General features: G+C 45.9%; 1 protein-coding gene across 3 annotated transcripts in view; it reads left to right on the plus strand.

The window, feature by feature from the left end:
* The window catches only part of LOC146190765 (beta-1,4-glucuronyltransferase 1-like), a 43,030-nt gene that overhangs the window by 5,169 nt on the left and 12,051 nt on the right, over window positions 1–25,810 (plus strand). Inside the window, exon 1 of one of the 3 annotated variants that reach the window (XM_084601147.1) lies at window positions 25,047–25,317. The exons of the other annotated variants lie outside the window; for them this stretch is intronic. The gene's annotated coding sequence lies outside the window, so the exon portion shown is untranslated. Of the gene's footprint in view, window positions 1–25,046; window positions 25,318–25,810 lie in introns of those variants that run through there. 3 annotated transcript variants of the gene reach the window in all.

Raw genomic sequence — 25,810 nt, forward strand, 5'->3', positions numbered from 1 at the left:
GGACAATGCAGCCTAGATAAAAATACTGTGGCTTGAGGCCCTCAACAGTAAATAAATTAGCTAAAGTAGTCAAAGAGTCCCTTAAAACGTCGAATAAAATCCCGTCGAAATACTGTGGCTTGAGGCCATCGGCAGTCAATATTAGTTAAATTAGTCAAAGTATCCCTTAAAACGTCGAATGAAATCTCGTCAAAATACCGTTAAGTCCTGTAGTTTTTACATTCTAGACAGCGCCGCACGGATTTCCTCTTTGGAAACCGGATCACAAAGCATTCTTCCAATGTCATCAGGCGGCGGCAGTAACAAAGTTCTTGAACCCAGTCAGTCAGTTAAACTTTTTTTTTTTTTTAAGTTCCTCGCATCATTCTTCCTCCCTTATGACTAAATGAATTACAGGCTTTCTTCTGGTCATACTAGAAAACCCATGAAAAGGCATTGATTAAAATTGCAATAATTTTATGCTCCCTAGCCCGCACTCATCCCCGCATAGCAAGCAATTATTCGCATTTCCTTTTCTTTAAGACATACGGCTATTCGTTTAACCTATATGAAACACAAAAACAAAACCGCATTTTTTTTTAGACACTGAGAATAATGCCTACATTGAATATACATTCCGCTAAAGGCCTAACACGTGAAAAGGGTTCACTAAGAATTTGCACAGCTATTTGCAGCTGCCTTCGGCTATCCCAGAAAACAAAAACAAAGGCCATTTCAAATAGAGATTCATCAGTGTAGCTATGCGATGCTAGTTTACTATCTTAAAGACCCCCGGTGATCGAAATTACTCCGCAGCCCTCCACTACGGCACCTCTTCTTTCCACGTTCATTCCCACCTTCCTTCCCTCACTGCGCGGTTCAGGTGTGCACGGAAAAAATGTGACAGATACTGCATCTGTCATTTCCTGCAAAGCAATTTATTATTATTATTATTATTATTATTATTATTATTATTATTATTATTATTATTATTATTATTATTATTATTATTATTATTATTATTATTATTATTATTATTATTATTATTATTATTATTATTATTATTATTATTATTATTAAAGGATCGAAGCTACCCACACAGGGCGAATATTTCAAGCCTGTCCTAAATAAAAGTTTCTGTCTCTCTCTTCGGATACTTGTCATGCGGCATAAGAGAAGGTTGTTGATGAGCAATAGAGCACGTCTTGAGGCTATAATTTTACAGAAACCGGAGCCGACGCCGGCTCGTAGCGCTGTTCGTTAGCAACAAAGGCAGGTTTTGCTCACTTGTAGCCAACTATGTGTAATCATTTAGGTCTAGGGTCGGAGCAGGAATATAAATGAAGGCTTCTGGGAAGCAATCGTATTTGAGGCTTATGTGTGTGCGTCTTCTTTCCTCTCAACATTATGAGCACCTTCTTGGGTCTGAGGTATCTCGATTCCTTGCATATAATTTACTTGCGGACCACCTATAACTCCTATTGCCTTGAGTTGTTTAATAGCTGCGTAAAGGTACATAACTCATGTCTGATTTAACGCAGGAGAATTACCCAGGCATAGCGCGGATTTGTTTGAAAAGTGCGTTTATGAGTCAAATTGATAAATTGGTTTATAGGAAAGGAAAGACACTGCATATTTTATACTTCTCGCTGGACACCTTAACCGCGCCGTAAAAGAATGGTGGGAGGTGGGAGTGAAAGAGGAAAGAGAGAAAAAGCTGGAGGGCTGTGGTATAATTTCGACCATTCGGGGATCTTTGACGTGCACTGACATCGCACGTGCACTGACATCGCCTTTGTGTTTCGCCTACATCGATGCGCTGCTGCCGAAGCCAGATTCAAACCCAGAAGCTCCAGTGGCTGAGCGTCTTAACAACTGAGCCACTGTGGCAGGTGCGTTTATAATAAATAATAATAATATAATTGGTTCACAGGAAGAGAAAGGCGCAGTATTAGTCACACTTACTCTGTGGACACCTGAACCGCGCCGTAAGGGGAGGGAGTTTGGAGTGAAAGTGGAAAGAGAGAAAGGGGAGTCGTAGTGGAGGGCTACGGAGTAATTTCGACCACCTGGGGATCTTTAACGTGCGCTTCTAGTTCACTATAACGTGCGCTGACATCGCACAGCACACGGACGCCACTTTGTTTCGCCTCCATCGAAACGCAGCCGCCGTGGTCGGGATCGAACCCGCGAACTCCGGCACACTAGTCGGGCATCTTACCACTGCACCACCCCGGCGGGACAGCGTTTATGGGGCCATTCGTGTTTTCAGTGCTTTTATCCAACAAGACGTTCTTGCAGCTTGACGACGTCAGAAGCAACGCCGCTGTAGAAACACATCATAGGCTAATGTGATACCGCTCTCCTTTTTCTGATAAGTGAAGGTAAATGAAACGGACAGCGGAAGCTCTCTGCTAAAGCTGTTTATTATAGATATGTAAAAGTCGACTATTTGCATCGAGCCCTTGACTTGATTGCGTTGTTTTAAATAACGAAATGGGCCACTACTTATGCCAGCACTGCGAAAAAAAAAAGAAAAAACACACAAGCGATTTATTGTCATGTGTGTTATCCGAGAACTATGTATAGAGCCTGTGAGTGTTGATATTCTCGCTACATGGCTGCCCTACCTATTCCCCCTTTCTATAAAGAAATTATAGCTGGCTGTTAAGCAGTGCCGAATGTTGTGGCCAAGTTCACTTTATTAGTGCCCTTAAAGGAACTAGAGAGTGAATTAGAGATAAGAACTTCTTGCACTGGTTTCATTGATAGAATAATTAGGCGCCGACCAAAGAAACCCTGACCGATCAATCAATACTTTAACCTGGCAGCGGTTTTTAAAAAATACGACCCGACTGTTCGACACCCGCGTATATAATACAGATGCACCGGGGAACAAACCATTCAGAACCACTTTCACCAGACGTTGAATCGTTTTTATTTGTTGGTGTGTTTTCACGGAAGAAATGAAGGTTTACCTATGAAGGAGCATGCCGGGTCTTATTAATGCGTTATTGATCAAGAATTGATTACCGTGCAAAGCTTGCGAAGGCTTTGGATATGAGTGTCGAAATCGAAGCCCATGCGTAAAATGCATACCTGGAGCGTCGGACGCGTTGGCTCGAATTTTCGATTATTTGTTCGGTAAGCCGGGTTATAATTCATATTTTGCTTAAATCAATCTAACTAATCTCGCATATGGCCCGCGACGATAGCAACGCACGTGTTCGGCGGTTGTCGAATACTACCGCCGCTCTCGGCAGCTCTCAATTCAAGGCCGACGAATAACTTCAGGAGTCACTGTACTAGTACCTGAAGCAGTTGTGATGGGTTCAGTCATTCCAGGTTAATCTCGTTACATCTCGTGTATGAAACAAATTGAAGCCACATGCCGTCGGCTTTGCGCATAACAAAGAAATACTACAAGGTTTCTTTAAGAGAAACATTACGAAAGACGTGCAACCATAATAAGCAGATAAAGTCATAGCTATCGTTCATCAGCGCGCATAACTAAAATACGACATACACCATGCAGTTCTTGTCGTACATAGCGTCGTTTCGATGCTGCCACTCTATTGGAATGACTTGATAGATCACCTATTCGTCGAATTATATGTCGTGTGGTGTACAAAATAGCGCCTTAGCCTTTTGGCACGCTATTCGCACAGATATGTACACGACTAGTTCACCGCTTTTTCGGAGATTGTGCTGCACCCAGGAATTAATTTAGCAGCGTTTATATCACGAATAAGGCAGTTTTATTACGCCATATAGCGAGGGCAGTAATTAATATTTCGTGAAAAAGCAAGGCGCCCGTGTGCTGTGCGATTTCAGTGCACGTTAAAGAACCCCAGGTGGTCGAAATTTCCGGAGTCCTCCACTACGGCGTCTCTCATAGCCTTAGTCGCTTTGGGACATGAAACCCCACAAACCAAACCAAATCAAATAGTGAATTTGGTTATTACCACCAGTTCTTTTTTGAAGGCTTTGAGCTAAATGATTTAAGTGTCACACTTGGGAGACGCTTGGGCACTGCATAAAAGAGTTGGCGCGACAGCGCGCGCGTGTCAGTGTCTTTCGTTCGTTTGGCTTTGCTTGAAAGAAGGCGCAATATTTGTCCGACTTCTTGGTGGACACCTACACTTACACACAACTGGAGATACATACACACGTCATCGGTTCGAATCTCTACCGCAAAGTAGCCTCTAACTAGACCACCAGATGGGTGCCAAATGGAAAGCGAAAGGATATGACGTCACCCTGAATGCCGCACAGAGAACGGCTGCATCACAGTTTCGGTAAGATATCACGCGCGTATTTTTTTTTTTTTCGATGCGTGGCGAATAAAAGGCGATTTTTTTTCCTTTTTAGCGATTCCAACTTTCAGGCAGGCTTGTGCAAAATTCGGCCTGATTTAAAATGAAGACTGCAATTTTTGAATACCTCATAGCACTTAAAATTGCCTGTGATGTGCAGCCGTCGTTCTATCGCTGAAACCAAAACAGTATGAGAGGAAAAAATAGATTATTTACCGCTCTTGACCGCGAACCGTGCAACTCATGATCTCTAAAATCCTGCATTCCAAGCACAGATCACACAACTAAGTTTGGTGTGTCTATTCCTTGAAAAGTATTTCAATAAATCATCGGCGGAAGATTGGTGTCCACACTCAGACTTTGTACTCATCGTCGCGTCGCCGTATGTTGTTACGTCTCACGTCGGGTTTCCTCCGCGCGCTGGAAGCAAGCGGCGGCGTCGCGGTTCTCTTCTTCATTGATGTTTTGAAGCATGGTCTCTACCATAGTATTTGCACGGCCGCTTGATGGAAGTGCGCTTCCATCGAGCGGTTGTGGTATTTGCCTCCCTGCCGTGAATGAGCAGACACGGCGTTGTTTGGGTGGTCTTTCTTGCACTGGCGTGTTATACACGGAGACGACGTAGGGGAACACGAAATCCCAGATCTTGTTTCCGCGGCGTCTACATACATGGCAAACATGTCTACAATGGTCTTGTTCAAGCGCTCCGTGCGACAGTTTACGAATGGTCGACAGTTATCCGCCGGTGGCTTTTCCGACTGCGGCGCGTTTGCTCTGCTATGAATACTACGCCTTCGTCTGTGATGAGCGCTCAATGGTCTGCGCATCACAGCAAGATGCTTTCTACAAAACTTCTGTGACATGAGCTTATTTGCTGTTTTGTGGAGCTTTTGCTTCTGCATAGCGGGCCACATATAGTATTCATCGCCACTATTATTTGTTTCTTGACGTCGACGTCGGGTAGGGGACGAGGAAGACCGTACTGATTCTCTAGAATGACTTTGTTGGGGTCGGGATTGACTTTCAAAGTCCTGCCGGCTAGGGTGGAGGTGTCTTTCGATGCTGGCAGTCTCGATAGGCTGCTAAATGCCTTGCGACATCGCAGATAATCGCGGCCATTGTAAACCTGATGTGCCCATAAAAATTATATATGTAGCACTGCAACGAACGCCGATAAGGGGCAAACGATTGGAAGAAAATGATAGGAGAGTAAGGGTAGGCTTTCGCAATCCTCCTCTTAAGAGACACTTAAGAGGCCCTCTAATTTTTTGCCGTTCCGTTCTTGAGTTGCATCCGACTGTTGGCATCGGAAGTCATCAGTTGATGATGTCACCAGCAGCGTGGGGAACTAAAGGCAGTCATGAAGAAGTGCCGATTCACGCTCTTAAATTATGATCAATTGTGTAATTGAAGATCGTTGACAATTGACGTGACATTTTTTGCGTTTATGCACGTGGCAGTCAATTTGCATAAAATATCACGTGACACTTGGGATTATCGCGTGACAGCCAAGTTGCATGAGAATGTCACGCGACAGGAGCGACGCTGTACCGCACTATAGTCGGACAAAACTCAAGAACGGAGCGGCAAATACCCTTCAAAGGAGGCGCGCATCGTCTTCGCGCATTTCGCGATCATGTAGACGATGCTGTGTGGCAGTGCCGTGCTGCATCATCTGCTGCCAACGACAAGATGGCCGATTACCCAGCACACATCTCTTCATAGGCCTTCAAAACATACATTTATTGGTGCATTTTAGAGATATAGACTTCAAAGTGATGCGCGTGCCAAATTTGTCGCACTTTCCTTCAAATCGCTCACTAGCTATACCCACTTTTATTAATGCTTTCTAACACCGAAAACTAGTTTGGTAAGTTTTTCTTGCATGCGGTCCTATGGGTCGTGCCGACGCGTTATGTCCCCACCATTTCGTGGTGCTTTAAATGTACTCCGCTTTTGTAAATAGGTTTTATATCTTCACAATCTGTTCAAGTACTGCGCTTTTGTAAACAAGTTTCATACCTCCACAGTCTGTTCTAGGATGTACTTGGTTACTCTGCATCAACAGACATCATGGGCGCACTGTGAAGTCAAGAAACTGCTCGGAAAAAAGTTCGATTCAGTGTATTCAAATGGGCATTCATCAGCCTTCTTTTCAACCCTAGGGGTCCAGCCTGCTGACACCAGAACCGCCGCATCTTGCTGACGTCACATATCGGCGTTTGTCTAGTCCTTTATGTGTAAAAGAAAAAACAATATATCTCATTTTGAGTGCCGGATGAATATAGACGCTTTACAGTGCGCGAGCATGGGCGCCGCCATATTTGTTCACATGAACGCCGTCGGTCAAAGAGCTCTCGCAGTGTATAATTAGTTGGCAGACGGCGCAAAAGCGTTGTGTAGATAAGTATTAAGGATATTGAATACTTGCGCTAAGCTAATTTATTCACCTCGTTTCGTTTGCCCTGATCAATGCGGTACTCATGTGGAGCACGGTGTTCTCTAAAGGATCTACTAGTTGCCACTACCCAGATGAGCTCGGATCTGGTGACAAACGAACTGCCTCCTGCTAGCTTGTATTTTCGTATCCCTTTTTTTATTTATTTATCTAATCGCGTAGTAGTCATGTGGAACAAATAATTCATTTTCAAACTGCATAAATTTCACGTAAATCGCTGCTCTAGCCCGCTTACAAGAGAACAAAGAAGTTGCTGAAAGATGGTTTAGTGCTCAGATGTTGAGATGGATTCAAAGCTGGCATGAAACTTAATGTCTCTTAATTTATGCACTGGATTATCAACTGATTGTACATGTATTTTACCTGTTGCTTTACAATTCTTCGTCTCGGAAAATTTCTCTTTATATACGCTCCTGGAACATTGGGAATGCGAATATATTTAAAACAGCTCGAGAATGATGCGGCGAAAGAGGCGTTATATCACTGCTGCTTACGTGATTAGCGACCGGATCGTTCTCAAAGATCCTGTGTCCTGCCACCACTGAAATTAGTTACCGTGTAGAATGAATTACAGTTGTATGATTTTTTTCCCCTGCGCTAACAGTTTACCAGGTGTCTTTGCAGAAACATGCACATGAAGAAAGAGCCCGGAAAGGTTTTCATAGAAACGAACAGAGAAAATAGCTCTGCATAAGATTTCCAGGTCATCTGCCTGCACGGAGATTGTCATCCACTTCATTTTGCATTGTTTTAAGATTCGGTGTCGAATATTAACAGGTTATCATCGTTTTGTATTGCGAATTTCAACGGCGGCTGTTATAATTGCTCGTAATGGTCGAACATAATATGCGGCTTGTCTTACCATTAGTCTTTCACGATGCAAAAACACCACGAAAGGCTTCATGTGAAGCCAAGCGTTTGTTGTTGAGTAGAGAGTGAAACGTATGCATAGGTGTCATACGAGTCGACTGCAGGACAAGATCCACGTGTTTCATGGAGCTTCGCGGATGCGCTGAAGGAAACCTATATCATATTAGCGCTTGGCCATTGTACTCACTACGGCGCTGGCTGACAGTTTTCTTTACCACACTAAAATAAATTTGCTTTGTTCTTTGTTTTGTTTTTAACACAGTAAGAACACAAGTTCCGTCCAACTACCGTCGAAGTCAATTTCGTTTTTGTCTTTATTTTCTTATGCAACACATCGGTGCGCTTAGCGAGGCGACAAAACATCCACCGCCTTCTACACGGCAACAGAAACAGGCAAAACAAACTTGAGATATAGGTCGCTGGCGAGGGCAAAACAAGACATTTCGTCTTTTTATGGGGCTTCGATTCACAAGCTCACGAAGCGTTCCGGACCAGGTTCTGTATATCTTCTTTAATTCATTCGTCAAGCGTGTACTTGCACGTTAAAGAACCCCTGGTGGCCGAAATTTACGGAGTCCTCCACTACGGCGTCTCTCATAGCCTGAGTCGCCTTGGGACGTTAAACCCCACAAACCAAACCAAACCAATCAAAAGGAGATCATCGCACACTCCATTCATAGCTCTCTGTTTAAGACGCACTTGAAATGCAGAGGGAATAACCAGGAGGAGGACTTATGGGGCTTCAGCCCCCTACGAAATTTTTCCGTACCGTCATACACCGCAGACCGAAATAACCACCGGCACTGGAAATCAATCTGGAATCTGGACGCTCAAAAAGACGTTTCGGCACGAATAAAAATGCGAAAGGTGCATTGAGTTTTCTAATGTCGTACATCGGACCGTACAAAGAAGATAAGTCACACTATCAAACAAGCTGACAAAGCACGTAGCGAAGCTAGATGCATGGAGGAAACAAAAAAAGGTAGGAGGGAGCGTGACGCCACATGCGCAGCTTCCGTATAGGCCAACCTACGGAGGCTGTAATAGTGTGAATAGTACAGCCACTGCAGGAACTCTTTTCGTTAGAAATTCGTCACTCTACTCAAAACAAGAGACCGATATATTTTCTCCTTTAGTCGGCCGGGCCCTTCTCTCGTCCGTCGGGTAATTCTTCAGTATTACCCCCCCCCCCCAAACACACACACACACACACACACACACACACACACACACACACACACACACACACACACACACACACACACACACACACACACACACACACACACACACACACACACACACACACACACACACACGCACGCACGCACGCACGCACAGGCGCGCACACACACACACACACACACACACACACACACACACACACACACACACACACACACACACACATCGCGCTGACTGGATGGTTGGAGCGCTCTGCAACTGAGCTGAAACGCGAAGCACCTGTGTACTATGCGATGTCACGTTAAACAACCAGATGTGGTCAAAATTATCCGGAGCACTCCACTTCGACTTCCCTCGTTAAACCCCATAAACTACTTATTGAATGCCTGGAAGCAACCGGTTTCACCGTTTGAGTCCCCACGTATACAAGGCTGCGCATAGATGTTTTGCTCTTTTTCCGATACAGGAAAAATTCACAGGACTTATTGTGGCCAAAACCAGATAAATATGCAGAAAGGAGCGGCCTAACGTGCGGTCCTCGTAGACAGCAATCCCGTCCTAACCTGCCAATATTTCTGTCGGCTTACCAAACGTGACGTCTGTTGCAGCCAGCTTAATGGGCGGTCCTTATCTAAACGCGCCATTCCCCCAATATACTTGCTATGTCGACGTTACTGCGGTGGTTTGTACTGGCAAATGCAACGTCGCTGGCTTTATGCGTAAGCGTGCAATCCGGGGCCATTCACCCACTCTATGCTTAACACGTGCGTAAATCTCACCCCATGCAATCTTCAAAAGCATTCTTATATGAGATTGGAGTATCGCGAGCTGACAGGACATCGAACGTCAGCTAAAAAAAAAGAATGGCCAGAAATTGGCCGTCTTAAACACGGGGGGGACTTCTGGAAAAAGCCTCGCCTGGACTATATCCCGCGTGTCCATTACCGGGGCGGTCATACATCATCGCTATACGCATCGATGGAGAAAGCAGTAAGCCCGAACCCTGTCTGGCCGGTTGCTGCGTGCTTCGCAAGGAGAGTGAGAAGAATATACCTATATACGTTCGGGTTGGAGAGAGGGGGAGGGCATCATTGATCAGGCGATTCCCATTGTTCGTGACCGGTGTACACTTCCGAAGTGGTCGATGGTGCTCCGATTTAATCGATGACCCCCTGTCGCGCACGCCAGATGTTTATTCCTGGGCCTTCCGCCCGCGCACCTTGGAGTCGCGTTACTCTCGTGACCCACTGGCCGGCTTCGCCTCACGGCACCCAAAGCATTGCAGCGAAGCTTGCATGGCCCTGAGCGCATGCTGGACACGCGTGTACAACACGATGACCCCCCTCCCTTCCCCCTCCCTTTCCACCCCTCCTGCATTCAGCTGAATTCGGGGCAGTGAAGCGCTTGTGCCCGTTTCTTTTCTTACCTGTATTTTCGTTTCCTTTTAGTTAGCTTCACCCCTGGTCTTTGGAACGAGCAATTCTATTGGCCGGCTGTTTCTGTTTTGTGTCGATGGCCGAGAAGCACTCACTATATATCTGAAAGCATCAGAAGTATTGTATAGGTATAGTCATTGCCTCCCACCTGTGCCGCCGCTTTGTACCGCTTATTCTCCCATCTCCGGCGCCTTCTCTCTTTTCGACGACCCCTTCGTAGCGCCTCTCTCTCTCTCTCTCTCTCTCTCTCTCTCTCTCTAGCGCTCTCTTCCTTCCTTCCTTCCTTCCTCTCTCTTTCAATTTTCGATTGAGTTTTTGCTTCACTAATGCATTTTTCACGATTTTCGCCGCGCCCGATCGAATCTGTCTCCACCACGGCAAAAAAAAAAAAAAAAAAAAAAAAAACATAAAGAGAAAGAAATTATGCCTCTTTGTGTCTCTGCTTTCTTTCTCTTTCGTTCTTTTTTCCGTCCTGGGTGTTTTCGCAGAGGATGGATTTCAAATCGCAGCTTCACAAGCCTCTGTCGTCTGACGCGCTCCGGAGTTGGAGCAGTATCTGAAAAGGGTCGCCGGAGGCACAGAAAAAGGGCACAGCCTTTAAAAAATAAAAAGTAAATAAAAGACGAAGAAAGGCGGTTGAAGAAACAACAATAACGAAAACGTTAATCTTTTTCTGATGCCTGGTCGCAGTTAAATAGACGCATGCTTTTGACGTCTGCCAGTTCAAAGACTCGGAGCAGTTTTCATCTCTCAGATTTAATACGGTCGTCCCTTTATCCTTCTCTCGGTCCTTGCAACTTTTTTTTTTTTTCAACTTGTTTAAGCTCACGTGCTTTGCCGGAATGAATCGCGTCTTCCAAACTTATGACAGGCCCGTCGTAAGCTCAGCGTGATTACTTCCTTATCTCCAAGCAGTAGGAGAAATAAGTTTTTTGCTCTGAGCAAGGATTCGGAGCTCCTCAATGTCGGAGAATAGGCGGCTTCGTATAATCTATACAGGGAGAGTTTTTTTTTTTTTTTTTTTGATGATGATGATGAAAACAAAATCGGCGTTGTGAACGAACAGCAGCGAGTTCTTTACTAGCAATAAATAAGTGGATTACCTCAGTGACGCCTCTGCACACGCAGCTTTTCGCACCGTACTGCAAGCCGTTAAAGCAAGCAAAAAGAAAGCTACTGGAATGGTGTTTCACGACGTTCACATTACGGAAACGAAGGAAAAAGGCATGGCATAGCTGACTTTTTTTTTTTTTTTCGTGTTTCATTTTCAATCTTTACGAAGCCGTTATAAATTTAAGAGCAGCATCAGTCTGAGTGTGACAGTGGTCCTAAAGTGGAGTGAGGCAGACAAGAATATAAAGCAACGCAGATTACAGAGGTGCATATACGAATATAAAACATATATGTAAATAATTAAATAGTTTAGAATTCCACAGAAACAGTGACAAAAGCTATAGTTATTCCGCCGTGTCCAGTTCACTGGTTCAGACCTGGTAGGCGATCTAGTTGTTCCAATGAACCCACATAATGGGTTGGAAAGTCTTCCCACCAAGCACTTTCAAGCTTGAGGGAAAAAAAAGTGTCACCAAATTCTTGCCAAAACTTCGTATTTCCGTAGCTTAAAAGAGGTTTCACGCAGTTAAGTCCAGCGATGTAGGACGCAGACAGTTCTTCCACTGTGCCCAATCCACTGGCACACGTACGAAGTGGCGTCCGTGTGCTGTGCGATGTCAGCGCACGTTAAAGATCCCCATGTGGTCGAAATTACTCCGTAGCCCTCCACTACGGCTCCCCTTTCTCTCTTTCCACTTTCACCCCCACCTTCATCCCTTCCCTTACGGCGCGGTTCAGGTGTCCACATAGCAAGTGTGACAGATACTGCGCCTTTCCCTTCCTGTGAGCCAACCAACCATTCTGGCTCAGAGACCTGGTAGGCAACCAATTGTTGAACTGAACCAAACGAAATAGTTTAGAAAACTTCCCACGAGGAACTTGAAATATTGAAAAATGATAGTATCATCAGGACCATGTAAAATCTTCATGTTCACACAGCCTAAAAAACTCCCAAAAAGAGAAGTCCAGAGCCTAAGATACAGAAATTTCTTCACTGTGCCGAGTGCAGGGCTTCAGAAATCTGGTAGGCAATGTAGTTTTTTCCATCGAGACGCTTATATTTGGCTGGAAAGTCTTCTCATCAGGAATTTTCAGGCTCAGCAACAAAAGAAAAATGCCAAGGCCTTGCAAAATCTTCATAATTAGACACCTTAAAAACAGCCTCACGGAGAGTGGTTGGGTGGCCTAGGATGTAGACAGTTCTTCCAGTGTGTCCAGTTCATGGTTCAGAAACCTGGTAGGAGAGGTAGTTCCAATGAGCCTAGTGCATTGGGTTGGAAGTTCTTTTCAGAAGGAAATTAAATGCATGAGAAAAAAGTGTCATCAAGGCTTTGCAAAAGTGTGCCTATTTAAGCAGCTTAAAAAGAGTCCCACGAAGAGAATCGAGTGGCCTACGATGCAGATAGTTCTTAAACTGTGCCCAGTCCACTGGTTCAGAGGCCTGGTCGGCGAAGTAGTTCTAATCGGTCACTCTGCTTAGTCCACTGGTTCGGAGACAGTAGGTGAGGTGGTTGTTCTACTGAGACAAATGCAATGGTTTTTAAGCTTCCCATCAGGAAACCCAGCAAAAAAAAAAAAAAAAAAAAAAAAAAAAAAAAAAAAAAAAGAAGCTGTTCAATCACTTCGCATTTACAGATATTGAGAGAGAACACGAGTGTATAGCTATGCTGGCACTTCGGCAACCTTCAGGTAGCGCGATATGGCAAGCCAGCTGTGTGTTGATCACATCGAGCTGAGTGCAGCCGTCATCTGCAGGGTGACCGACAAGCGACGCCTTGACAATGCCCGTGATCACAAGGACGTTTTCCCTAAAAAATGTTTCTGCTGAGGCTATCGCCTTCAGCGCATCACATTCTGGTTCGCCTATAACTTTCATCAGACGAGACAGGAAGCAACGCTTGCCGCCGAAAAGCTCGAAAACCACTGCGCACCTTTTTTCCATCCCGCGCCGGACCACAAAATCGGCTGCGCGGTTCAGGACTGCCTTGTTTCGCCGTATTATTTCATCAGCCTTGCGATCTTTGCAGTCGGATTTACTCGCTGCTCTCATTTGAAGGTTCATGATGACCGGATTCATTGGCAGCCCAAGGCATACTGCACCTACGAACTCACTGTAGTGAGCTGCTATGAAAGACAATCGGAATTTCGTGACATTCCTGTTGAGTGCGAAATACTGTGAGAGCATTTGGAGCTGTTTCAGGCTTGGGGTTGACATTTGTCATCGTCGATTCACAGACGCTTTTGTTTGCTTCTAGGGGCTGCAGGATTTCACGAATAAAATCCCCTCTGAATCTTTGCATGGCGATCTCTAGGAACTCGATGGACCGGTTCACTTTGAGCATTTGGCCAAGCATTTGTGTTTTTGCTAGGGGATCTTCAGTGATGGTAAAACTGCACGTGTTCACGTAGCTGCATGAGGCTAGAGCTTGGCAAAAAAACTGGAAATTTACGTCAGAGACATGTGTGATGGTAATGTTTCCGAGTACTTTAGGGCTTGATGTAGGTGAGGCCAGAAGAGGCGAGATGGCCGGCGAGTCGACGCTTGTCAGAAGTAGCTGCGCCCGACTGTAGCCGTCCCCACGCGCCAAAGAGACTGCCCTCGTGGCCCTGAAAGACAGAAATAGGAATTAGGGTGCGTTATTCAGTAGGGAATGAGCAGATTTAGCTTTTATCTGCCTGATTACGTAGGCAGCATACCTGGTGAAATTTACAGGGAAAAGCTTTATCTGAGGAAGACACATTGATTGATCGAACATTTTCCAGAATATTGAGGGAAAGAACTGCGTTGGCCGCAATTTAGAGTATGTGACAATTAGAGAAAATTCGCAACCGTATGTGATTTGTAGAATTAGCTTTGGAAGAGTTAGCCTTGCACACGACTGAGTTATTGGTGCTCTCCTCGCATGATGTTATTTTTGGATGAGACTGTGTCCGAGCACTCTGCATTCGTCCACTGTGCCGGAGCTGAAGTTACTCATTCTGTCCTTCCGACGTTCCCTTGGCCGAACCTTCTGCCAAGCACCCTGACAAACTAGTTTCACACGATTTCGAGCTTCTTGCTGAGATGGGAGTGAGTGTTTTGCTGAGTGCTTCGTGTTGCGACCAAAAAAATGATGTATCGTTTATTTCATTGGATGAAAAAGAAATGAGCAAGGGTTGATGGGGAGCTTCCATTCGCAAGCCGAGCCAATATTTCGACAAGAGGATTTGTCTTCGTCTGGGCAAAGACAAGCCCACCTGTCTAAACGTTGGTTCAGCTTGAGAACTGAGGCTCTCCCTTAACCCCTGTTCAGTGCATCTTTCTTACTGTGTAGCCGTCCTCTCTCTCTCGTTCTACCTTTCATTACATCGGAGTCATGCGTTCACCACAAAACCTGCCACTTCCGGCCCCTTACTTTCCTTGGGATGACCTCCCACTATCCGGTAATGCCTGCCACCAACACACTGCTGGCCCCTGACTCTGCCTAAGGGTGAATGCCTTGGGGTCTCTCAAGCCGATTGAGCTCCTTTAAGCCATCGATGAACGCGCCGCCCTTCTTCCAAAGTCGTTTGGCGATCTTACGACGGTACCGCAGTCATCGCGACCACCATCGTGCCATCGATCCATATCCTAACTTAACGTTCCGTAACCAGTTCTTCGACCTTTCGGACTCATTAGCTTCATTTTTTCATGCTTGCAGGTCACAACTCGGTTATACTTTATCTACCAGACATAATCGATACTGGCTCCTACCCATTCCAACGACAGCGGCCGTATTGCATGTCAGGAACGGAGCGTCGCGTCATCGTCAATCATAAGGGTGAAATGTTAGAGCATGGGATTGCACAGCCATCGAACAGCTCATGACCTTCTCCGGTCATCCTGGTTCGCAAGAACGATGGTTCTATCACATTTTGCGTAAACTACATACTCTTGAACGCAAAGATGCAGAAAGACTTCTTACCTCGCATAAATGACGCCCTCTATTGCCTACGAGATGCCGAATTCTTTTCGTCTCTCGACCTGCGTTCTAGACTTTGCCAGGTCCCAGTTTCGAAAATGAATGTGAAAAAAAAAAAAACAGCTTTATAACCACGCCCGACTGACTATATGAATCTTACGTGATGCCATTTGGCGTTTGCGATGTCACCGCCGCGTTCGAACGTATGGTGCACAACGTATCGCGAAGTCTCTGTTGTACGATATATGTTTGCTTCCCAGACAGATTGTAACTTTTCAGCCGACTTGTCCACACATCTAACTCACCTTTGCTAAGTACTGATCTGCCTGATCACAGCAACACTACAATTAAATTTGAATAAATACCACTTCGAAGCTGACCGACCGACCATACTCGATGGCGCCGTATCCAAATAAAGCATAATAACAGTTTCAGCAAAACTTCGCGCGGTCAAAGACTTAATTTCTGAAGCAGTATATTACAAAGAATTGCGGATTTTTTTATTTCCGCCGCTTCTTTCGGAATTTCGCTACCATCTTTTCACCTTTCACGCAGCTTCAAGCCCAGAATTCCTCATCGCTCTGGTATTGCCAATGTAATGGTGCTCTTGTATACCGTATACCTGCTCCTTACTTGACCACCCATTGTTCGTCATTACGACCCTAACAGACCAACCGAAATCGACACGGTTGTTAGCAACGTAGGCTTCGTTGTCGTATTTGCCTAGCGGAAGCTTAGATTTCAAGAATATAACGTCTCTTAATAATGATTTAGTAATTATAGTGAGGCTCAAAAGAACGAGAAGAAAAGCCTCTCTGTATCACTGCGCTTAACTATTGAGAGCCCAATTTTTGGATGATGAATAACTAAAACTGCCTAATCAACCTTTTATTTTAATTTCAACGGGTGATTTTTTTTATTTTTTAATCGGCAATGGGGCACGAAATATCGAACGTCAAAAATGCTCTTCTGATTGTTCGTTGTGTGTGCTTTAATGTATTCCGCACTTATGAACTGGTGTCGCTGCGCGTGGCTTTGACGCCAAAATCATGCTTACTTCTTCGACATCACCAACTGCACTAAAGGATTTGATGGATAAAAATTGCAAGCGACGCCATTTTACATGTCGCTTGTGTCCTCAATGCACCACTTAAAACAAACCGTCTGCCATATGCGATACATATCCACGCTGATCGAATATATAGGTGCCGCAAACGCAAGCACACCGGCGCACTCTTGCCACTGAATGTCTGGAAGAAATATGCACGGGGCGCAATATTCGTTATTAGGTTGACGCAGCGCACTTCATTGCATGACATAACTGCAATGCACTTCTTACAACATTGAGCGGTCATGGTCTGAACGATCACAGTCCATGAGCCGCCGGGTTGTCACAGTGGTTAGGGCGCTCGACTACTGTTCCCAAGGATGCAGGATATCGGCGGCCTCCATCGAAAAGCAGCCTCGCCTCTATCGGCGAGGTCGCTGTTTCGGCCGCTCCAGCGGCGATGCCGAAAAGCAACATCTTGAACCGTAATCCTATCATAGCGAATACGGCAAGAGGTCTACTAGGGTACATATCTATGCTATTTTTAAAGTTTAATGAGTCTTCAGTAGCACCTAAATGCGTTTTGCTGTAATTTATGCGGCGCCAATGTATGCGGCAGGTAAAGATGACATTGTGTTAGCGAATTTCTTCTGCTTATACTTAAATGCTACATGCATATACTGGCAAACATGTGTTACTATGTTACGAGATGATTCTGTGGACGAATAATGCCATTATGAGCTCGTCTCGCGCCACAAAAGACCCCGCGCCTTCGTCCTCGGCTATACAGAGGATAAACCTATGGCAGTCCGAGCCCTTTTCACGTTTGGGAATAGAACACATATGGCTAATAAAGAGAACAGTAAATATATAGACAAGCGCTTCTTGACTTTTGCGGTAATCAACGCGGAACATCCAGAATAAACTAGGCAGGGTCATTGATGTCAGCGTCGTCACCATTTATATAGGTGCTGTGTACGTCTTTATTGCGAATGCTGATTTCCGACGTGTTTTCAGGCATTTGGCAGCAGAGAAAAAGGAAGTGTGTGCCATAGACGATACGCGGGGTTGTCGTTAAGATATCTACTTAGGAAAAACATGGCACCCATGTGATGGTACAGTAGACACGCGACAGTATACACACCATCAGAAGCGCTTGAAACGCTACAATTTTGCCGTTGTTTACTGCATGTTTACAGCAACCAACCGTTACACTTCAAGTCACCGTCTTCCTACGAGCCAAGTTTTCAGGATCAAACCCTGTTCATCGGAAAGATTGAAAAAATCTACGTCTATCAACAGAGCTCTGTACCATGGCGGAGTTCAAGCGTTCCCATTTCAATAGCTCAGTGAGTAGCTTTTCCTATAGAAGTGGAATATTAACTTTATGGTGTGGACTACTTCTACAGCTGAGGTTTATCTCCCTACATTCGTTATCATGTGCCGCGTCGTCACACGACCGCTTTATCTGGTAGTGAGCGACCGTGGTGGTGATCACATGAGGAGTAAAGAGAGCTCGCGGAACTCTGCACTATGTCGGACGCAGGATAATCGAAACGAAAAACACAGACGCTCCATATCCCCATCTTTTTTTTTTTTTTTCTCCAGAATTAAAGGTAAAGCGGAAATTTCGACCACCTGGGGTTCTTTAACGTGTGTGTGTGTGTGTGTATATATATATATATATATATATATATATATATATATATATATATATATATATGCTGCCTACTATACTTTAGGTAGCCATACGTGCAGGATTTAGCGTCGCGCCGACCAGGAAGCAGGGTGTGTGTGTCATATCGATAGCGGCCATGTCTTCTGAGAAGCAGAGCTGTACACGACACAAAAAATTCAGCCCTCCTACCGCGACTTTATGGTTGATTCTTGACCAGGCTAATATGTCTGGGTGTATACGCCATGCGCAGCGCCTATAGGGGCGCCACTGAAAGCCGCGTAGCGGCGGCCGTCGGAACCCGAGACGGGCCTCACGCGTCAAGCGCGGCCGTGGTCGTGGTGCGCGCGTGCTATTTGCCGTTTGTGCGCGTCTCGCTGGCACTTCCGCGGTGTCAGCTTGCGCAAGGCGATCGCCCTTTATAATATTGGACATTTGTTCGATATCACGGCCGTCTGAAACTACATCACCTCCATAATGCATCAAGTGTCTCCTGCAGCTGCCATCAAGTACGAAGTGGAGCTCATTTTGAGTGCCCCGCTTTCATTACAACGCCACGCTAATTCGTTCATTCCTAGACCTATGAACCAATGTTCTTTCTTTGCTTAATGGTGCACGCTTGCTTCGTTTACATGCAATAAATTGCTACAGCAAACTAGGCAGCGTCGTCGAAACTGCAAGCGGTTTCGTACCGGTGCGACCGCAGCATAAGCCAACGAGCTTGCAAACCAGCATTCTGAGCATCAGAAAATAGCGCATATTGGGCTCCTGTAGCAAGAGTTCAGATTTTCATGCCTGCGCTTTACCACTGCCTGTACAGGATAGAGTTCACCTATTCCGTCATCAAAAAGGCAGATCGGGTAGATAATTTCATGGGGGAGTGAGATATCAGCAGAGGCAATATCTGAAAAGCTGCATCACAGGTTAGTCAAGAGCATATTACATTTAAACTTTATATCCTATTTTATTATTGTAGTATCATCTTCATTTCATTTGTATCACCCTCGCGTCCAACTGCAGAATTACAGCGCACTTTATAACAAGCTCTAGAACCAATATCAAGTGCAGCGACATGTTATGTTTTCGTATCTTGCCAGCCAACAGGAACACTGGCCCTGGTCTTCAAAGTAATTGCATGGCAAGTTTCAAAACGCATATTGGAAAATGTCTGTTCAATAACCTGCCGCAGCGGCTCAAGCTACTGAGAGAAGATCGAGTTATCGGGACCAAAGTCGACCGCGCCGCCCGCTTTTAAGTGGAGGCGAAAGGCAAAATGCAACCGTGTGCTGCGCGATGTCAATGCACGCTAAATATTTTCTGGCTAAGCATTTCATAAATATAATTCATATTGTATATTCCCTACAGCGGAGGCAACCAAGTTTAAACAAGAAGTGTGCACGGAAGGGGCAATGACAAGCAGAAAACACTGAAAACATAGTTATCACTCAGCCCTGCCACACGGCAAATTTAATACCTTTTCCATCGAATGACTTTCGTTCAAAATGATATTTGTTTGCTTCTACACAAGAAAGTATAATGACATTCGATGAAAACGACATTAGGTATCGAATACAGTTTGAGGTACTCATCCGCATGCGATCAACGAGGAAATGTGTTATTTCGAACCAGAGACTCGGTGAACTACAAACGTGCCACCTGCATTAAATACTACTGTGCTCCTATAATTGTGCAGCTAGTTATGTTTGTGAAATATGCCAAATACCATCGGAAAAAAAAAAAAAAACTGGCACCCATTCCTGCCAGCCAACCCGTAGCCACCGCACCCAGCGCGGGCGGAACAGGTCGCTCCTGCTGCCGCTGTCCGTCGGCGCAGAGTCGCCGACACGGCAAATTTCTTTCGCCACTTTCAGAAAATCATGCTCTGCTGATTTTGAATAATAAGCGCTTAATTTGATGAAGGAATAAAAATATTTTACTACTTCCAAAGTGCTTCTAGCTACGGCTTTTATGCGAAACCGTTTAGGCGTTTAGGCATAGCGACGACTAGGGCCTAGCACATGGCCAGAGCGCCGTCGTCGGCCGCTTTCGCGGGCAGCGTCGTTGCGTTAAGCTCGCGGTATCCGATGTGGCAAGCGTTATGAATTTGCCATATGCTTTCTTGATGAGGCCAAACTCGTGCATTTTTCGCCGGGCCTTAATACGCCGAGCGAACGATCTGGCGAAAACGTCGAAACTCCTACGCGTTTCGCAGTCGAGCGCAGACGTGCGCACCTTCCGTGCCCTTTCCTAAACAAACGTCGCCGACACTGCCGCTAACTTCGTAATTGGTAGTCCTAATCAACAAGCTGGTTACAAGGCATGCAAGATATGAATGTCGATTTAAAGGCTGCTTTCGTTTACAGCGCAGTCATCTTCGCAACATATTGAAGGCGCCCCAACATTTGCATGTCCATCGCAGTTACCATAATTTAGAAACGGCATTAGCTTTCGTCGTGTAGCAACGCGTCGAAAAAATGACAATAAACTGAACAAATGTGATTCGGTGGAATTGTTCGCTTCCTGCGTAATACAGCCGCGATTCACGGCCGCCGTCGTTCTTGTGAAGCATCGCTGGAAACTTAAACAAACCTGTTCCTGGCAATGTTTCATGTGTGTTCGAAAAACCAACTGCGCAGAAATTCTTTCCGGACATTGCTAAAGATTGACAGCGGCATATCTGTTAAACCACGACCAAAGACGAAAACACAACGCGCGCGCCTAGACGCTGACATGAACAACGCCCGACCGAGCCCGCCTACGCTTTGTGGCTTTGGCGACAGGCGGCGTTGTCGGCGTTTTGCGCATCGCGTATACAAAATGTTTCAGGGAAGACTAAATAAAGTGAGTAAAAATAGGAAAAAACGTTTGAAGGGACAAACTCTACTGCGTAACGGACACAAGGTGCCGCAAAAACAGCTATGTCACCCAAACCCACTTATCAACTTTTTAATTATCACAGTTGAGGTGTTAGTACCACTGGGGAGTTCAAAGCCGTCAACAGGACGATGCCATACAATTTTTGAAACGTAGGAAAACAAATTTTTTAAAGTCCTGTTTCAAATTTAACCGATTTTGCGCAATCCCACACGTGTTGGCCGACGAGGCAGAACATGCTTGCATCAGAGTTTACGGGCTTAAAATACAACAGAAGGCTGGCGTCAGTACCATTTAGTCATTCGTGCTTAGTCCCATCATTATCGGTAAATTGTGAATTGCTAAGAGCGTGCAGCCTTCGCATTACTGATCAGAGTATAAATGAAATATATAGGTTTGTGCAGAAATAATCAGAACACAAGTCACTAGTAATAAAAAATTAAAGTGATAAAAAAAAAACTTCCGCGTTCAAAGTGGACGACGCGATAACGTATAGTCTACCAGCCCACATATAAAGTGCCGCTTTAACGAAATCTTATTGAAGTGTCTGCGTGGCATAGAGCTAATGTGAATGCAACGGTCCTGAAGCTGGTTGTGATATCACGCTTTTGTATGTAAGAAGAGGCCCTAGTTCGCAGCTCCTGACAAACTTAACGTCAGGAAACCCTATATGTTCAAACAGTGCACGGCGATGTTAGCTGCCAGCTACCAACTGCCAGCGCCATGTTCGCGTTTTTTATCGGGTTTCTGTCGGATTTTCGGTGAACAAGGTCTTAACGCTATCGCTTAATAGATGTGGTATATTGTTTCCGTACTTTTCTTCCTTGGAAGCTACGACGAAAGGGAACACCAGCTTCTTCAGCGCCTTGTTAGTCGGCAGCGCATCACACAGTGCGGGAACTTCGTGAACACACAAGAGGGAATACGTTAACACGAGTGTCTCCGACGTGCTGTTTTGCGAGAGGGCCTCTGCGATGCACGTCGGGAAGTACGCTCTGGCATCAGTTCTTAAGTCCAGCTCGCACAGGGATGAGTTATTGCGCAGTGCCAATGCCAGAAGACCTCCACAGATTATGCCAGCACCACGGAAGCCGACCGTTACTGTCTTGAGGCTGGTGTTGTCCCCGATCGCAGCGAACAACCGCAGGGGCGAGTCGTCGTGTTGGTACATGCACAAGTCCGAATTCGTTAATGTGGCGCTGGTCCTGATGGTGTCAACTGCGCACCGGAAATTATCCTCTCTGGGTCAATCAGTGGACGAAAGCTGAAGGCTTCGAGACGCACCAAGCTCTGTAACAGCGTACGGACGGTACCTGTGCTGGTATAGGTGTATTTCCTGCCTCCGAAAAACGAAAGCGCCATGGACTCGCACCTCTCGAGGCACAGAAGTGTGTCAACCAGGCTTTTTGAAAAGGTAATGCCGGTGATAACTTGAAAGACTTGCGCTTTGGAGCTACTATATCGGACTTTGTTTTAATTACCCGCGCAAAGCCACGTGGTTGTGACGTCACGAAGCAGCTTAGCCACTTAGAGTGACAGCTCAAACAAGATCGGACAAGATTCTTGGTCGGGGAGCGTATCAGTGCATTCTCATTAAAATCTGCAAGGGGGTCCATTATGAAAGAGAACACGTGAGCCTGTGTGCAAGGCCAGAAGGGATTTAGTTTATATATAAAATTTGGTCGGGGCCAAATGCCATTCCTCACTGTCATATTAGTGGTTCGTACTTGCGCATCACTTTGTTTTTGGCGCATAACGTCTCTATTCGCCGCGGTGCTGCAAAATATATACTGCTCGTTCGCATTGTAGAATGATGATCAAATGCCTGACCCTTTCGTGAAGGCTACACTATAGATCACGTTATACAAGGAATTCGACAACAAAAACAATAAAAAAAGATTCCTTGGTCATTGCAAGTTACTTATCGGTACCTCGTTTGTTTAATCCGCTAAATATCGCGCAGTCCAGCAGGTTGCTTCTCATCCAGGTTGTGGAAGGTGTAGTTCAAAACCAGTTTTCGCTGCTCTGATTCTGACGGTATCGAAGCACTCATTGATGTTTGAAGACGCCGCGAAAGTCATTCCGGTCATCGTATTTTTTATTTTATTTTATTTATGTGTCAGGCGCAACTATAGGAACCATTTCGCTCACCTGTGTGTGTGTTTTCAGGAGTGTGCCAATGTATCTTCGCATTGTACGAACTTGGGGTACTTGCCGTTATTTCTCATCAGGCACACTGTTCCTTTCGTCGCGTTTCCGTTAACTTTCAAAGGCTGCGCTTTTTGCTCCCCTCCCGACTCAGAAAATCATGCATGAAAAACATAATGGATTCAAGTGAGAGAAATTGGAGTCGGACGTCGCCTTGAGCCACTGACCTAGATATAGGGGGCATTAATAACCTACATTGTTTGTTTTTTTGTTTTGTTTTTTTTTTCACTTCACATGCATAAAAATCTTAAAATAAGGCTTACGTTCGTGCGCACTATTACTATTGAAAAAAAAAAGTGCTGATTTTGAGTTGTCAGCTGCTTTTTATGTTATTTTTTCAAGCTCGAACACATGGTGCGACACTTCCCGAACAGCTTTCGAGCAATCTAGGTTAGCACAGGAGCACGTCTAAAGGCTGAATCGCATGCACGCGAAAACTCACGCGAACGCGAACGCGACGGCGGCACGCGTCGCGCGAAGCCTTCGCGCGAACAGAAATGCATGTGTCGCTTGGCTCGTCGCTCGGATCTGCCGAAATAGAAAATTTCGCTCGTTCGCCCGGAAGTAACCGTACGTCACTGCCGCTCATTTCGCATGATTTCTTTATTTTGCTGTGTTGCATTGTGATTGTGCATTACCGCGTAAACATTTCGCTTTGTAAGAACAATGGTGGATAGCCACAGATTCAAAGAACGTCTAATCGCAACCGAAACAACAATAGAACCAAGGGGTCACGTGACTATTCGTGCCGATTACAGTGCAAGTTCACACACATTCGATACGGTTTGCTGTAAATACATTTTACTTTGCCATGTTGTCGCAAAATAACGTTAATTCTTGCAATCGTTATGACTGTTGTTGGATTTGGCAATAGTTTTGCGGTGTACTAAGCCACTATGCCAGCCAAATGCCAGCCACACAACCTACACAGAGCGTTGTCGCCGTTTCGCTCGGTTCGCGCTTTCGCGTGCGTGCGTCTTCCCCAGAAGGCGACGGAGCGAACCATGATCGCTTACGCCGCGCCGCCTTGTCGCTTCGCTCACTTTTTCGCTCACATGCGTTTCCCGCTTAAATCCAGCAAGCAAGACGCGAATAAGTGTTTCAGAAATGTGCATAGTCATTTGAATTCTGTTCACACGCTTTGCCAGTTTGTATTTACCTCGCAAATATGTCTCCCTTGAGAAGATATAACCAGCGTTGAGGACTCGCACTATTTCTAATTTCGCCCCGGAACGCAGTCAGCGTAGTTTGGTAATTCTCTGATCTGCCGTTTCTTTTTCGTACACGGCATTTGTGCGACCCCTTTAGAATGAAGTAATAATTAAAGTTGCTCTGTTAGCATGAGTAGACCACACGACCACATTCGGCCCGTCTCGGTGCAGTGGCCGCACTTCTAATAAGGAGGCGGAGTGCTGAAACCTCCTGTGCGCTGTATACGGTGTTACTATACAGACACTAAAGAGACCTCAGGTGGTCAAATTAATCCAGGACGCTCCTCTGCCGATTCGCGTGTAGCTACATGCCCCGCATACGAAACCAATAGCGTACGGCGAAGTGCTTCGCTGCGGTATCGATTATGCAAGCTCTACGCTTTCGCGACTCTAACACTTTGTGTTACGACGTATATCTAGGTAGTTCCGTTCGCTCTCTTTGGTCGGCCAGTGCAACGACCTCTCCCTCTGATGGTCATGCAGGGGGTCCTTAAGCGCCCCGGTCCGCAGCCGTGGCCGCTGCTCGCATCGTTAGCACCCATGAGTCGCCACGCACATTTGCCCATTCACCGCGCCACGCAGCGTGGACCGGGGAAGAGGAGAACGCTCAGGAAGCGGCCCCCTTCGGCTGGCAGTGCATCGCCGTGGCCGCTATGGTATAAGTTCGTATACGTGCAGTGGATCAATGCCGCTTCCTGCGGCGGGTACAAAGAAAACGACGGGGAAGGAAGGGGCTCATCGAGAGTGGCGGCTGCGGACGCTGGGCGTTCCTCTTGGGCGTTGGCTCGGACACGTGCTCCGCACTCCCCGAGGCACCCCCTTCTCATTGCCCCCTCCGCATTCCCCGCGGGGCCTTCTTCACTGCGTGGCTCTTTTCTGGTGACCCGTGACTTCGCAAAGGAATGGCTGCTGCTTGAAACGAGTGCTGCCGGGCGTGCTCTGTGTCGTAGAGTTTGCGTTCTCAAAGGCGCAGTCAGTTCGTGTCGCGACGTGGAAACTGCGGGTACGTGCGAGATGTTTTGGGAGAATGTGCTTCCGTATCTCTTTCGGCTACCCGAGTTTGAATGTTATCTGAGTAAATGCTTTTGTCGTGGTCCTGCCTCCAATCTCCGATGTCTTCTTGCTTTAGTTATTTCCGTTTTCTGCGCGCAAATGTTGAAGAGTTGTGCCGTGTTGTGGCGATTATGCGTTTTGCCCTCCCCTTCACGTCGTTTATAGTCTCTGATCACTTTCTTTCTGTGTGTGTGTGCGCGCGCGCGGGTGTGTGTGTGTGTGTGTGTGTGTGTGTGTGTGTGTGTGTGTGTGTGTGTGTGTGTGTGTGTGTGTGTGTGTGTGTGTGTGTGTGTGTGTGTGTGTGTGTGTGTGTGTGTGTGTGTGTGTGTGTGTGTGTGTGTGTGTGTGTGTGTGTGTGTGTGTGTGTGTGTGTGTGTGTGTGTGTGTGTGTGTGTGTGTGTGTGTGTGTGTGTGTGTGTGTGTGTGTGTGTGTGTGTGTGTGT

This window comes from Amblyomma maculatum, chromosome 4, assembly GCF_055883805.1.
Source record: "Amblyomma maculatum isolate TAMU_Amacu chromosome 4, ASM5588380v1, whole genome shotgun sequence".
NCBI classification, from domain to species: domain Eukaryota; kingdom Metazoa; phylum Arthropoda; class Arachnida; order Ixodida; family Ixodidae; genus Amblyomma; species Amblyomma maculatum.